The 14,150-nt window shown below is 39.2% G+C and overlaps 1 protein-coding gene across 1 annotated transcript in view; it reads right to left on the reverse strand.

The window, feature by feature from the left end:
• The window catches only part of slc6a20 (solute carrier family 6 member 20), a 34,473-nt gene that overhangs the window by 10,437 nt on the left and 9,886 nt on the right, over nt 1–14,150 (reverse strand). The window lies entirely within an intron of this gene.

A 14,150-nucleotide genomic window follows, 5' to 3' on the forward strand; every position in this document is an offset into this window, starting at 1 on the left:
TGCTGGTGTCAGCCTGTTTCAAAAACCTCTAAATTGTGCCACAATTTGTGACCTTGTAACCCCAAACCACGCCCAGCCCCTCACGTGCACAGCAAATTTGGAAGTGTTCCATCAACTCTTATATAGTTGAATTCAACACTTTGAAAGTGTCTATATTGGTCCACTCTGGATGGTGTAGAAATTACACTTTTGAAAGTGTTATTTGTGATACAGTTGAATCAACACTCACAGTAGTTGAAATTAAACACACATCAGTGTTGACTTAACACTAGTGTATTTTGTCAAAAGTCAACACTATGAATATTAAGTTAAACACAGAACTGTGTAAAGTATATATATATTTTAAAACTCAGATTTCTGTTAATTTAAATATTAACATAGAAATCTGAGTTTTAAAATACTACTGACAGGGTGTGCTGTGGTGGCGCAGGGGTTAAGCACAACCCACATATGGAGGCTCTAGTTTTCAATGCAGCTCTCGTGGGTTCGCTTCCTGGTCTTCCCCTTCTCTCATTACCCACTTCTTTTTAGTTAATTTACTACCAAATAAAAGCCACTAGAGCAATTAAAACCTATTTTCCAGAAACTACTGGCCATCAATAATCCCCAAATTCATTTTAAAAGACATTAGATGCTACAAAAACACCAGCACCAGTTGCAGTATATAATCTACTTTTATTTCAAAACAATATCAAACAGCACTGACAGCAATATACAACAAAGGCCATACATTCATGGTACTTTGCACTGAAGGTGAAGTGTGCTTTGAAAGTTCATTGGAAGTGGCCATGGATGGTCTTGTGATCACTGATGGTGAAGTGTCTTTGGCGCTACTCTTGTTTTCACCAACATGAAGGAGAAAGACTTCCAGCCTGGAAGGAAAAACAGGAAATATAGCAGAAACATTAGGATAATAAATAAATATTTTAAAAAGAAGTGTGAACAAAGTTAATCAGACTCACCCCTGTGTGTCACCATCATATTCATTCAAATTACTCTGCCCACCTGGTTTACAAGATAAAGCATAAAAAAGTCAGAAATAATTACTAAAGAAATTAGTCGGCTTATAGAAACATTTTTGGACAGCATTAAAAGTCGTGCCAACCTGTCTGAAGAAATGTGTTGGAGTCATCATAACAGGCTTCAGTCACCAACATGACACACTGACAAAGAAAAAACATTTTGGCAGTTTTTAGATATGCCACATGTACAAAACACCAGAGTCAAATGGCTTAATTGCCTCCTCATTGTGTAGATATGTTCTCCAGAGTCCTGCTAATCACCTAATTATTCTATTCAGGTGTGGTGTAGCAGCGCCACATCTAAATGTTGCAGGGCAGTGGCCCTCCAGGACTGGAGTTTGACACCTGTGGCTTAGATCATGTCAACGGTCCAGCACAGCCACTCCCCCGTTTTGCAGTCTACAGCCAAACACTTAAAGAAAATGACCCCGCAGCTAAATAATGTTAACTCAAATGGCCTCCAGATTTTCCTGACAGTTTCAATATTCGGTTAAGATAATAAACAGTCGTATATACCGTGATATCCAAACAAATAAACGTACGTTAAGCAAACTATGTATATGAATCGATACTCTTGCGTAAACGGAAAAATAATGCCTCCATAAAAAGTAGTCAAAAACATGATCATTTTAACATGGAACTTACCTTATTATATATAAGCTGTGTCCGAATTCAGGGTCTGCATCCTTCGAAGGACGGATTTGTAGGCCGATTATGTCATAGCGTGGCGACAAGGCCTGTCCGAATTCAAAGATTCCTTCAAATGCATCCTTCAAATGCGTCCTTCTTTTCCCCAGATTTGAAGGATGGGTCCGGTGTATCCTTCACGGCCCACGATATCCCATAATTCATTGCGGGTTCCAACTGGGCGTTCAGGCAGAGCGTCAATGGCGGTGAATAGCGACAAATTATTGAACTTTATTACACTTTAAATGACACAACGTGATTTGGTACAACGTTTTTAGGCGAGAATGTAAGTGTGTAAATCTCAAATATCTGCTCGGTTCATCAATACATCATCTAATTACAATATTGCTCTGACATTTTCGGACCTGTCTGCTACCGCTGCGTTAACAGCCAGCTCCCCTCCAGCTGTCAGCCGGCCAGGCGCTCCAGGTTCGGTACACCGAGAGAAAAAGCCTAACTTCTGGCACATTGTTATAAAAACTCCCGCTAGCTTTCCCCAATGAGTGGGAGTTAAACACCGATATTATTCAGACAGGTCTGGTTGAAAATGTTTGGTTTATAAAGTATTTCAAAGCAGAGGCACATCGGTTTGATTGATTAATTAAAGTTAAGCCTTCAAACATAATAGGTAATGTCCTATCTGCGATGTGGAGAGTATTTTAATGAATAATTTGTATTCCTTGTAGAAAAGTGCAGTACACATTTGAACATTTTAGAATCAAAGTAAGAGATTTCCCTTTTACTATGGAACATCCTTTACTATAAAAAGTGAAGAATAATATAGAAATCAGTAATACATGACTGAAAAACAAACTTCGGCTCCGTTGTTTTTTCTCCTCTCTGCTTCGCGCTGTCACTGTTGCTTGGCAACATGAGTTACGCTGAGGTGGGGGCGGGGACAGTTGGTGAAGGCTAGACCTGTCCGAATCCACAGATATTTTTCTTCCGGTCTCAGTTTATTCCCGGCCTTCGAAGGACCCGTCCTACTTAGACCGGTCCTTCGAAGGATGCAGACCCTGAATTCGGACACAGCCATAATAAGCTCCAGATAAGACGCCATACTGCTGCCTCCGCTCCTCAGGCAAACATGTGACGCAGTAGCGGAACAAGACGGCGTTGGGCGGGGGGACGGGGCTAATGACCGGGCCCAAATAATAACGCTCATGATAATGGACCTTACCACAGGGGCCGCGTTTCATTGGCTAATGCCCATTTCACGTCACAGCGCAGCTACCACGTGCGTGACCATCTCACAAATACAAGCTAGTAAACACATTATAATGTACATTGTGGACTAGCAGACCGGCAGAAAGTTTTTGCGTCAGCAATCAAAAAAGAATGGTTCTCCACTGTCAGTGGGGAATCTGTTCAGGCGATGTCAGGTATCTTGATCATATTTGTGGAACTAAAATTCACAGATTTCCAATATCTGAAACGGAATGCCTTGCTTGGATCAAAGCTTGTGCACGACCGCATTTGTAGCTCAACCGTCATAGGATCAATAAGAACAAAGGAGTGTGTGCTGGTGTAACTATTATTACTTTGCTTTCTTTGTGTTTAGTGAATGAAAAAAAGAAAGTTAATAATAAACACATCCATTATGAAAACCTTTTAGCTAAGTACAGCATAATGGCAGTACCGATACAACTTGAGAGACAGCAGGCGCAAGTCGTGACACCGCACCTACAGGTGTCACACCTGCCACCGGAAGGTGTGACACCTGTCACAAGTGCCACTGTTTTCGGGTCTAGCTGCCAGAGTTGCCACTGCGTTCGGCTGACTTCGGCTGACCTCGGCACCTCTTACTGGCACTTCCTCTGACACCTGCCATTAGTGCCACTGTTTTCGGGTCTAGCTGTCAGTGTTGTTACTGACTTCGGCACCTTCCAAGGGTTGCCACGACCTCATACTGGCACCTCCCATGCCTCACGGACCACTCTCGCCTATTTTTGCTGACGAGATTTAGGGCGGCCATCTTATAGCATTCGACCGCTCCACTCAGCGTTATATGTTTAACAGGCACAATGACGTATTTGAACATTTAATCTTTCATAACACGCTGTTTTGTTACTGGAAACCTTATACATGCAGCCATATTTATAAACAGTTGTATTTTTAAAGTATTTTTAATTGTATTATACATACTTCAGCATATTTAAATATGCTTAGTGGGGAAAACAATAGAATAGAAATAGAATATTCTTTGGTGACAGCTTCTGTGTCAGATTTAATATGAATGAATTTATAATTAATGAAAATAATGGTGGATCTGGCACAAAGTATTGCATTTCCTCTTAAGTATTCTGTTCCCTTAAAAAAGCAAATATGCCCTGGTCTATTTTTTATACAGTCTCAAATTTCAGTTTCCAATAAACAGCCTCAGTGAAAACATGTTGACAGCTGCCATAAGCTGTCACTTGTGCCACGGGCTTCTGGGTAAGGTGCCACTTGTGCCACCTTACCACTGGGTAAGGTGGCACAAGTAAGGTGGCCATGGGTGCCACAGACTGCTAACCTCATTCTCTATCTGTTTCAGACAGAATGTAGCATATGAATAACTTTAGTTTAAAGAAATAGAAATAAAATATATCTTAATTCCAACATAATTCTCATACATATTTAAATATACAGCCGGTGTTCAGACTTAAACAGAGAAAGACAACTCCTGCACTGTCAGATGGGACCTCTTCTGCAACAGCTGATAATAGCTACCACTAGGTACCCACCACTACAACTGACACTCGGTTGCCATGGTATGTCAGTGCTGACAAGCTCCTGTCAATTCCGGATTATAATTATTTTCATACAGTGACCTTAATATAATGCTATTGATTATTAAACCGGGTAAGTTCACTAATATTGACTTATTAGTTAATATTAGTGACAGTGGCAACATGAGATATTGACAATTCCAGAGTGACATTATGTTCAGCATGGTTCCATGACGGTGCACAGGATGTCATAAGTTATAGTGGCTGCCTGGTCTATTATCTAATAGACCAGGCAGCCACTATAACTTTCATTGTTTTTTGTTAAGATAATGCAATTTTTAAAAAAAGAAACATGTTATCATAATTTTCCAAAAATGCCTGTTAACCAGTTTTAAATAGTTATTACTTGTTTTTATTTATTAAATTTAATCTCTGCTATTTTTCATTATTTGTCAAGTTTATTACAGATTTGTGTGGCATACATGAAGGTTGCTTCTCTGTGTTTGTTTCTGGTTCTGTTCATTGTCTTCAAAGTTTTCTTATTCAAAGATGAGAAAATGACTAAAATCTGAGCTACAAAATGCATTTCAACAGCATTTTCAAGGCAGCAGGAGGACTTTCACTTTCAAGTTAAACCACCTTCAATTTTTTTACACCAATATTGAATATTGATAAGTCAAAACACAAAGTATTTACACCTCAAAAAATTTGACAATGTGTGAATCCTAGGCAGCATTAAGAACAAGATTGTTACATATTTTTGGAAATAAAAATTACTTTGGGTTTTACTTAAGATGAAAATGCTTTTTTCAAAGAAAATTGTGCTGCTTACATATTATTTTATTTGGCAGATATGTTTCAACATTTTTTCAAGTTTATGTCACAAAGTATATGCATAGTAATTGATTTGTCAGTATTTATTAGCCATTGTATGTAAATACTTTAAACAGCAATTTGAAGTCTGCTGTAAAATTCATGTTTAGTCAACGTGTGAATTTACTACATCAGGATCAAATAACTTATTATTCCTCCATGAGAAATTATGATCATTAAGCTTACATTTATTTTTCAAACTTTATTAATTTCTACAATATACGTTAATTAGCATAGCTTACAGAGTCTGATTATTATTACTATTATCCAGTTGCAACATTTGGCTTCCTGTTGCACCATGTCAGCCACTGTTCTGCGATATAAACATGGGCAAGGGTTGAATGTCATTTTGATTAAGTAAAAAGTCCTATTAACTATCAGTGATGTGTGATTAACCAGATGTGTCCTTGAACATAGTGACAGGTTCCACTGTAAAAGTGACACTTTATAGTATATTCAATTGGCCATCTTGCTTGAATTAAACTCAGTCAAAAATATTCAAAGTGTTAAATGGATAAATAACCAATTACCATTGAATTTTTTTTTTATAAACACGCATTATAAGTAACACGTTTTCAAAAAATTGTCACTGCCATCCCCCAAAACATCGGCACCAGTTGTGACAGCTCTGAAACATCCTGGACACCTAATGGCAGCTCTAGTGGAGGCCAGACTCAGCTGTTACAAAGGTGCCGAAACCAATGGCATCCCTGATACCTGCTGTGTATTTGATTAATTCAAAGACGAAAGGAGTCGGCTGGATTATTCAGATGAACTTTAGTGAATAAATAGGATGAACAAATCATACATGATATACAAAACGTGTAGGAATTCAGCTAACATAAGTATTTCTGCGAAAAAAACTCTTATTGAATTCTGTCTTCTTCGTCTGTCTTTAAGTTCTTCTTCTACTAGTAATAAAGCATCATGGGATATGTAGTCCATTTGCCTAAGTCAGTGGCAACACTGACAGCTAGACCCGAAAACAGTGGCACTAATAGCAGGTGTCAGAGGAAGTGCCAGTACGAGGTGCCGAGGTCAGCCGAACGCAGTGGCACTTGTGGCACTTGTGGCAGGTGTCACACCTGCCACCGGAAGTGCCATTAGTAGGTGCGGTGTCACGATTTGTGCTCGGCCCTGCTGTACAACTTCCACACCTTGAAGCCTGTCTGTTACACAGTCTTACGTTAGCTGAACAGATCAATATGCAATGTGTACCGTATATGACATACATTAAAGATTTTATTTTACCTGAAAAGGCTTTTTACTAAATTGTAATCGTGTTAGCCACGCTAGCACCGAGTACCGAGTATCGGGCCTAGGCACACTCAAACATTTGCCAACAACAGAAATCACTGATTTCAAAAGTAACCCTCAAAACCATGAATGCCGACTTACCCAGCCTTGCAAGAACAATAGGCATCAGTGATCTTGTCCACAGCTATATTTATGCTGAGGTGTGAGGATCTGCTGTTTTCCTCATCGACCGGTAGCATTTAGCTGCGACGCGCACAATGTTGGAAGCATTGCGTGGCTCAAACACCTTGATTTCGTCCAAAAAGGGTGATTCTCACGAACCCAGTACTTTGAATGTCTAAGAAGATTTTAAAGTCATACTCATGAAAATTAAAAATAATTCACTTTTATTTGAACAATCATCATTTCTAATATTTGGCACAGTTAATTGTTAGTTACCAAAATATTTTTTAAAATGTTTTTTAACTAATTTTAGAGTCAGAAATTCATTACCGTAATGCGTCCACAGTAAAAAAAAATGCTTTCACCTCAATTTATCATTGTAATTATTCAAGCTGGTTTATAAAATAATACTACCAACTTGTGTAAAATAATGTAAACTAGCTCAATATTGTAATATCTAATGATTTCCTATTAAATAATAAAATATATTTTAATAAAAGTGAGTGTCCAGAGGTGCAAAACTCATTACCGTAGCACCTTGTTCGAAGTCCTGTTAAATTTATAGAATTTTTTAAAATTGAGTTATTTTGACCCATAATGTACCACAAAGAAGAGAAGACAAAATATGGCTAAAAAATAAGATTGTTTGACATATTTTGATTATGATAATTGTTATGTTTCTCCTTGCATACGCCTATTCGCACACCATAGGCGATCATTACCGTAATGTGCATTACCTCATGTGCTTAAAAAGTAAATGATTAGATATTTTTCTGTAGAGAAGATATCAGGGAATTTGTATTGTAGGTGAAAAATTTTTTAGCTGACTCACCATGGCATGCTACCATTTTAAGCTATCTCATGCGAATGTCACTCATTACCGTAATGCACAACTTTCATTACCGCGTAATTTTAGACCTGTTGTGGTAATGAAAAACAAGATTACGGTGATGAACAGTGTCTTTTTGAAATGAAAAAATAGATAAATACATAGTGCATTTAAACTTTAATACTCCTTCTTATTGTTTTTTTTTTACACAATTACAGCAGTTTTTTATTTACTTCCTACTTATGAAAAATGGTTATACTATTTTATGGCAACAAATATTAATTACCTAATGTGAAGGACAAAAGGAAGTAGTGCTGGATATCAATTAGAATTTCCAAAAATGCTTAGATTCAGAGGGACCCATTTCAACTCATGATCCAATTTGATGGTTTTTCGATTCAGTTAAGGATATTCCGCTATCAAAATTTTACTTGGAAGGTGAATGAGTGAAAGAAGATGTATACTGGGGGCAGTTCTCCTGGACTGGCAGCCCAGGGGGGTGATCCACCTACAGAGTATGCTCCAACTACAGAGGGTTCTTAGGCCTCCCTGGTAATGTCTATTCTGTGGTTCTGGATTAGTCGAATATAAGCTTCAGGAAGAGCAGTGTGGGTTTTGTCTTGGTCGTGGAACACTAGACCAGCTCTACACCCTCAGCAGGTCCTGGAGGGTCCGTGGAAGTTCGCCCAATCAATCTACATGCGTATTGTGAACTTGGAAAAGGTGTTCGACCGTGTCCTTCAGGGAGCCCTGTAGGGGCTGACAGTAAGTCGGGCTGGTTTCCGGTGAGAGTTGGACTCCGCCAAGGCTGCCCTTTGTCATCGATTCTGTTCATTACTTTCATGGACAGAATTTCTAAACGCAGCCAAGATGTGGACAGGGTCCGTTTTGGTGGCCTTCGCATCTCTGCTTTTTGCAGATGATGTGGTCCTGTTGGCTTCATCAGGTCATGATCTACAGGTTTAGTTCCCAGTATATCTGTAGTCATGGATGGGAAAATGGAGTGAGAAATTGACAGGTGGATTGGTGCAGCGTCCACAGTGAAGCATATACTGCTTTTCATTGTAAGCAGTAATGGCTTTCCATTATGGTTCAGCAATATGCAACATTTTCTCAGTTGCACCGGTCTGCCCTGGTGAAGAGAGAACTGAGTCAAAAGACAAAGCTCTCAATTTACTGGCCAATCTACAACCCTTCCCTCATTTATGGGCATGAGATTTGGGTCATCACCAAAAGAACAAGATCACAGCTACAAGAGGCTAAAATGTTTTTTCTCTGGGCTCTCCTGTAGAGACAAGGTGAGAAGCTCGGTCATCTGGGAGGGACTCAGAGTAGAGCCACTGCTCCTCCACATTGAGAGGAGCCAGTTGAGGTGGCTTGGGCATCTGGTGAGGATGCCCGAGCCACCTCAATAAATAAATCACCCTTACATAAAAATAAAAATAAAAAAACACCCAGTGAAGGACATAGCCTATTATCTAGGTCTGTGTAATAATATCGATTTTTGCGATATATATCAATATTTTCTTTCCTAGAAAAAAATCGATATAGTAATGCAAGTATTGTAACATCCAACTGTCATCTTGTTCACTCACTGCTTGCTTCGCCAGGAGAGTGATTAGGTCATCAGGCTTAGAGTGATTCCTTCAGATGTTAAGTGTCAAGGTTAAAAAGGTATCAAACTATTCAGAGCAGGTGCTTGGTGCACTTTATTTACTTCACAAATGCATGTAAGCTACAGTTTGTACTGTTTCAATTAAAAGAAACATGTCTTCTCAACACTTCTTTGATTCATTTTGTCCAGCTGTTGACTTTAAGTCTGTGTCCATGTCCAACCAGAGCCAGGTATTGTGCAGTTGGTGCTTTTAATCAGTTTTCAGTTAAATTAATTCAATCCAACTCTATTACAGTCACAAAATGTCACCAAAATCACTCTGTCCCTCTAAAATCTTTCAGAAAATTGCAAAAGTGTATTGAATTGTATTATTTGCTGAATATCGCAATATATATGGTATCGTGAGCAGAATATCGTGTATTGTATTGTATCGTGTGATTATTGAATCACTACAGCCCTACTATTCCTGAGGATTGATGAATTCGTCCAATTGCCCAACCTTACATTAGCAGAGATGAAAAAAAGTCAGTTGTGGGTTTGTTTCCATGGCTCAATGTTGGTAAAATGTTTAATTTGCAGATGTATGTTTTGTTACATGCCATTTTATTATTTATGTGTAGTTAAATGTTAGTGTAATTATAAAGTGTTCATTACCGAAACATTCTTATTCATTACCGACATACGTTTTTTCATTACCGCTATGCTCATTTTATGATAATTTATTTAGATTAGATAAAAGAATTACATGAACTTTTTAATTCCTCAATGAAATGGTCAGACTCTTTTATATTATGGTTGTGTTGTTTTTTCAATTTAATGATTTAACACAAAATTAGAACAAAAATAGATTTTAAAAATTGTATTCATGTTACGGTAATGAAATAATTGTTTACATTAAAATAATAAATTTTGTTATTAATGACTATTCTTTGTTGGTACCTTCTCCTTTGTGGACACTGAAGTCCATGGTGTCCAAAAAAAGTGGAAAAATGTTTTTGTGGTTTCATATTTCTTCATCAAAATTGTGTTACGGTAATGAATTTATTTCTTCAAAGTCAGACTAAAATGTCTAAAAATACCTTTAAAAATATGCATAGAGGTTATAATTTTACATTGAAAGATAAAATTAGATTCTATTTTATAAAGAAGGTGTGTTTTTGTGTGCATACAATGCGTTTTTATTTTTGTTGTAAGTTGTACCATGTTTGTGAGAATCACCCAAAAAGATATGAACTTGTTGGTTCCCCTGTCCATTGTCGTGGCTGATATTTTTTGAAAATCCAGCAGAAATGCTACACTAATCGACTCAGAAATACTCTGCAGAGAGTCAGTCGAAATGAAAGACTCCATGTTTACACATAGAAACTAAGCTCTGCGAGGCTTTGTTTGTGAGACATGCAGCCACGTGGGATTTTAGGGGGCGTTTCTGGGCGGAGCTTGGAAAGGTCCATTTAACTTTACAACATAGACATGCCCGCTACAGCGAGCTAACAAGTTTCATCACCAGAGAGAGCGACTCTGTCATTTTGAAGTCTGACATGAAGTACAACAAACCAAGAGAAGAACAGAAACATCAGGCTACTGGTCACTAATGATGAAACAACACAAATTCAAAACATGTTAACCTAGTCCGTAGAAATGCTGTAGCTAGTTTGCCATTTGTTGCCAAGTGACTGATGATGACGTTGGTGACAAGCTTTACCCAGAATGCACCTGGAGACAATAAGGACGATTCATTTGTAGTTTTGTGTGTCATAAAGTTAAATATAAGAGTGAAAATAAAGCCAGACATGCCGCACAACATTTTATTCAATATTTTATACCCACTATGTCACTAAAATCAGTCTGGTAAGGTTTTTAGCAACCATGAGTCAACAATGGGGCAAATTCCCATACTGACCAGCAAGGGAGGTCCTCGATCTACAGCTCGTGCCGACGGGGTGAGCCACCAGAAAATGAAGAAAAAAGACTTTGCAGAGATGTGGCTCACCCTCGCCACCATCAAAGACGCCATTTGGACCTCCAGAAACTTGTTGGTAAGCAGGCGTAGGCAGATCCCCCCCGTGGCTGTGATCCGGATGGCGGCAGTGAAAAGAGAAAACATCAGAGCTGCAGGTGGCGCGCCAAGGACACAGCCACAAAGAAGCATCGCCTGCGCCTCCATGGACGAAGGAGCCGGCGCTCCACGGACGGAGGCCCCGGCAGCGGCGGCCTGGCCCTCCGGGTGAGGAAGGAGGGAAGGAGCAGTAGGGGGTTTTTCTCCTAAATGTGTTTATGCTATAAAATGTCCTAAGTAACAATAAAATTTTTTCGAAAGAAAAAAAAGACGCTTTACACTTTCCTCTAGTCGTGACTCAGACACGTCAAAAATCGCTCTATGGGGCGTTGAAAAGAGACTCCTCGTATGCGTTAAAAAAAGTGAATAAATTCACTTTTCTTTTTAACGTGTCAACGTTTTTGCTGGATGGATTTGGTCCAGTCAAAGTTTCCACAGTCAGTGATGGTTTGGGTGCCACGTCATCTGCTGGTGTTGGTCCACTGTGGTCCAAGATCAACGCAGGCAGGGAGTTTTAGAGCACTTCATGCTTCCGGCAGCTCAACAACTTTATGGAGATGCAGATTTAATTTTCCAACAGGACTTAGCACTATGGCATCCTTGGTGGCCAGCAAACTCAGTTTGGCCAGCAAACCAAGTTTGCTGGCCAAACTCACCTGACCTTAACCCTATTGACCTTATTCCTGGGGGGCTTACTGGGTGTTACTTCCAGCTGCTAGCAGAAGTAGCAGTATTTCATTGCAATTTGTAGGGTTTTTTGCTAATCTATATTCATGATAGAAGTTACATCTCTCTTTTCGGTTATAATAAAATATCCCCTAACCCTACACAATGTTAGCTTGGTGTGATGTGAATTTTATTTTTCGTTTGAATTTAAAAAATAATAAAGTTCATGATCTGAGTATTCATCTTTATGATTGGGCCTGGACATTTTATTTATAAGACAAAATAAAATATCTGGATTTATTTAATCCATCAGAAACAGAACCTTGAGGCTCTCCGTTGCTGAGTGTTGCTGCAAGTCAGCAGAGAAATAACCGCAGCTGCTGCGCTCCAGATCTTGCGCAACAGCTGAATCTCCCCACTGGACTAGAACCGAACCGAATCACACATTAACCTATTATTGAAAGCAACTTGCCACTGGAAAGTGTCGTAAGATGCCCTTGTGGAGCTCGGGTAACTGTTGTGCTGTTCGTGGCTATACTCTAATAATCAGACTACATTTAGTTTGTGGCTGCAGCAAGTTCAAGATAACCCACATCTGCATCCGAAGCAACTGAGTCAGTGAAGTAGCTATGCTATTGCAGGTAGCTACATATGCTAGTGCGGGTAGCTACATATGCTAGTGCAGGTAGCTACATATGCTAGTGCAGGTAGCTACATATGCTAGTGCAGGTAGCTACATATGCTAGTGCAGGTAGCTACATATGCTAGTGCAGGTAGCTACATATGCTAGTGCGGGTAGCTACATACATAGACATAATATAAGGATAGACGCCTCATGGGCCGCTCTCGCCTATTGGAGCTGACGAGATTTAGGGCGGCCATCTTGGAGTGGTACACCGCTCCACTCAGTGTTATATATTTGGCAGGCACAATAAAGTGTCAGCGCATTTAATAGATCATAACACGCTTAATAGTTATCACATTGTCATGTATTTAAATTTTAGGCATACAGCTATTAAAACTGCATGTATAGGAACGTATAGTTTAGCATATTTAAATAATTTTGGTGGAATACAATATTTTAAAGTATGACATGTTTTGCAAGATACAACCAAAAGATGCAATTTATTCACACACACATGTATATATTAGAGGTGTGCCGATCGATCGGTCACCGATCATAATCGGGCCGATTCTCGTGAAAAAGTGCATGATCGGTGATCGGCGATCATTGGCTCTTGTTGCCGATACCGATCACCTGCATCTCATTTCCCAGCCTGTCTGTGCAGCTGGTCTCCTCTTTCCTTCACTCTGCGCAAACGCGCAGCAACAAATCCAAAGTGATGTGGAACTATAACGCACTGAGTGAATGGGGAAGTTTGCGTGTTGAGGCGGAAAACTGAAGCAGTCAAAATGCATCAACACAACGAAGCTAATACGACATAAAAACAGTGCCATACTTGACGGAGTTTGGCTACATCGAGGCTCACTGCAGTAAAAAAGACATACGGAGAATCAGACAGCAGGTAAAGCAGCGCACAGCTACAAACACTCACCCGGATTAGCATGACGGTCAGAAAGCTAAACAAATAACCTGGAAAATTATTTAAGTCTTCGAGCTGCGATGTCAGACGCTGGTTCTGCTCTCGCTGTTGAACCGCTGCTACGCTACAGGTAGTAATATTTCACAGACGGAGCTTCGCTTCTGCTCCACCGTGACTGTGACTCCACTGTGACTTTCACACTGAACCTCTGTTTAAAGCTGCAGCATCTAACTTAAAAAAATAAATTAAAACTTTCGCTGTCCTAACAAGAGACAGATAATCTCTGAAAAAATAATCGATCTCCTCCCTGATCTGCATAATTACTCCGCTGAGTCAGAAACAGCCAATCAGAACTAGCAGTAATCAGCTAGCCGCCATGCTAACAGGAAGTTTTCATTCAGTAACTCTGGATTGTTTATTGTAATGGATCCTGTTTTTGCCTTTGAATGTTAAGTTTTATACTTGAACTTCTTGGCAATGTTGAGAGGTTTTATTTTGGCTCTTTGCATTATTTAGCCTCTTCAGAGCCTTCATATGTTATCAGTCTGTTAAAGGTAGTATTATCAATAGCAGTACAATTCGCACAATGCCCGTTTTGTTTAGTTTTCTTCTTGAAAAAAGTTATTAAAAACAAGTTTTTGTCTAAATTAAGGTGAATTCATGGTTCCTTTTTCCACATAATGTAACTGGTAGTGTTTATGATAAAAAAAAATAAAAATAATAATAAT

This window comes from Poecilia mexicana, unplaced genomic scaffold, assembly GCF_051168715.1.
Source record: "Poecilia mexicana isolate PSO_F unplaced genomic scaffold, ASM5116871v1 scaffold_16, whole genome shotgun sequence".
Taxonomy (NCBI): domain Eukaryota; kingdom Metazoa; phylum Chordata; class Actinopteri; order Cyprinodontiformes; family Poeciliidae; genus Poecilia; species Poecilia mexicana.